The sequence below is a fragment of the Colobus angolensis genome, unplaced genomic scaffold (genome assembly GCF_000951035.1).
Source record: "Colobus angolensis palliatus isolate OR3802 unplaced genomic scaffold, Cang.pa_1.0 Scaffold260, whole genome shotgun sequence".
Lineage (NCBI taxonomy): Eukaryota > Metazoa > Chordata > Mammalia > Primates > Cercopithecidae > Colobus > Colobus angolensis.
In genome coordinates, this window is record NW_012115822.1 from 1,393,704 (window position 1) to 1,396,708 (window position 3,005).

Sequence of the window (3,005 nt, forward strand, 5' to 3'; positions counted from 1 at the left end):
TTAAGCCTTAGATTTGGTTCAAGATGACCACAGACTGGTGATGACCACAGGCCCCTGGGAGCAACACACTCACATGCCTGGTGATGCTGATATCTAGTAAATCATCACTGTGCATCCTGAAACACATCGGGTGATCAGCTCTTTGCAGACCACAACCAATGTGAAAGAAATAATGTCTCAGCCATAAACACTGCAGAGTGGACCTACTCATTCTACTCCCTTTGGTCATGCGTTGAAAGATCCGTTTGCAAGGGTCAGGATGCCCTTCCAGAAGAGCTGGGTCCGTGTCTGAGGGGCCAACGGACTTGGGAATCTGAACCCAGCAGGGGGTGCTGTTGGACTGTTTCTGAGAGGGCAGGGCTCTGGGCCAGGCCACATAGGAAAATACTGGCTCTCACACACTTGAGCAAGCAGTGTCCTGACTGAAGTGTGACTTCCTGCACCTGCACCACCGAGCAGGAGCCACTTCCTGCACCTCAGGAGCCACTGAGCACCAGACTTTAACACACACCAGTGCTTCCTATTTTATCCTCCACCCTCATGGAGTCCTTGTCCAAGCCTGCTCTTCAAGCAGAGACAAATCACACAGCAGGAACAAATTTGCTCAAAGGAAATTGAAATACAATGCTTCCTGGGCATAGAATGAGAAACACTTGGAGTTGGGGAAGCTCCCATCCTAACAACTTAGACTCAGCAAGAACCCTGGGGCTTCTCCAGCATGGCCAGAATCTCACTCCGCTTCAAAATCCTTAGTCCTTAGACCAGGAGTTCCTTTAGGGATCAGGTCAAGGTTTCTGGGTGCACATTACCACTGCCTTTCAGTCCTATTGTCTGGGCATGAGGAGCTTGTCATCTCATTCTATCCACCACTTCTAAACCTCCTTGCAGAGTGCTGGGTTAGAGAGTGCTAACTGCCATTTATACAGTCTGGACCTTTGTACAAAATTATAAATACACACACAAAAACACACACACACACATACTTATTTTGATGTTCCAGCAAAAGAGTAAAACTAAACTCAACAGGAAGAGAAACAGATTTGAATAATACAAGACAATCTCATTAATGAACATAGAAGCAAAAATTTCTTAGAATATTAGCAATTAGAGTCCAGGTCACATCAATGAAGGACTACTTTGAGCATCTGGGAGGATGTGAGTTGAGACATTTGCACAGTCATTGGAAGGTGGTGAACATGATTTTTGAAAAAACCACAGGTTTAGAGCTATCAACCAGAGGTCAGATGCTTCAATTAGAGAAAGATCCTCTGAGTTCTCAGTGCTGCTTCCCTGAAAAGCTGTGGGAGAAGGAAATGGAGTGACTGGACACAATGCCCATGGATTCGTTGATTCTTTGGCCTTCCATGGGCAGCAGGCATCAGCGTGGTCTTACAGGGATGAAAAAGTTCATCCCTCAAAAAAGACCAGCCATTTCCCCAGAAATTAATAAAGAAATATCACAATATTTTCACCAGTGCATTTCTGTTTGGTAAACATGTTGAGTGAAAAAATATATAATATGCACTTTTCTAAATGAAATTTTTATGTCACAAAATTGTAGAATTTGTTTTGGATAAGAAATCAAGAAACAATCACACACATTCTTATGATCTCATGATAAACCAGGTATAGGAAAGGAAGTCACGACTCCAAAATTCATCTAAAAAGTGGAAGTTTTGGTTCAAAGATAAGAGGGTTGTCATGTTCAAGACAAAGTCACTACCGTTCATGGTATTGAAAGCTGTTGGTACAAGTGCCTGTCACAGCCGATTCACCCCAAATTTCTTGTGTATGTTTGCATCTTAAACACGAGCACACACAAAGGGAAACAGCAAAACTAGAAAACAGATTTACTTTTTTGAGTTTCCAACTGGAGGAGAAAATGAACAAAGAGTAAGAATATCACATGATAACGGGTGGAGCAGTGTTAGGAAGGTGATAAGGAGCAGTTCAGCCTTCCCAGCTTGGGGCGGTCTTAGTGGAGCAGAGAAACCTCCTTTCTGCTGACACCTGACTCTCTACAGTAGATGAAGAATAAATAACAAACATAAAAAACCCTTGGGGAAAATATTGTCGTGATGTCAGTGCTATTAATAGTTCAGTTAATAATTCTGTAAGAATCTACAGAAACTTACTGGCTTGTATATCTGGAATCACAACCTGAAAGGCTGCAGAACATGAAAGAAGAAAACTCAGATGGCAGTGTTCATTGTCTCTTATATTTTGAGTTTCCTACAAGGGCTATATCTGTCATTATGCAAAAACAAACAGATAAGGAAACAAGAGTTATCCAGCCTCACGAGTGGATAAAAACACGCACTGTTTTTGTTCGAAGACACAGGTGAGTAATCCAGACAGGGCTGCTGTGGGTGACTCATTTCCTCTGATGATGGAGCCTCAGCAAAAAAGTGTCACAGGTTGGGGCTGATTTGGTATGAAGGGGTTGGAATCGACTGAAGGTGACTTCATTGAGAGTCTGCAGTGAAGCTGGCCTTGACTGAATGACCTACCCGAGGCCTCCCATGTGGCCTGGGTTTCCAGGAAGCTGGGCAGTCCCGGAGAATTCAGAGCTCTGACTTGTTTTACAAAGTGTCACTTCCACAGAAACTGTCAGTGCCAAGAGATCACTAGTGTCAGGTCTGGTTAACGGAGAGGGGCCTCATCTCACCCCTCAATGGAAGGTGAGGGGGAAAAAACCGGAAAAGCTGTCTTCACATCAACACGGGAAGATACCGCTTTAATGCATACTCCGTGGCAGGGTTCCCACTCCAGAAGCTATGGTACAGGATGTGTCACCTATGGCATGGGCCAAGGGAGGGTAAAGGTGAGTTTGACATCTGTCTCCATCACCATGGAGCTTTTTCTGACAACTAAATATAAACATGTAAGGTTTATATCTCACAGCACAATTATGTGAGAATAAATGCAGTGCGTGCCTTCAATGTTGCTCTATCCAGGAGGCTTTCCCTCCACTCCAGGTGTGAGCACGTGGCTTGCATGCCCCT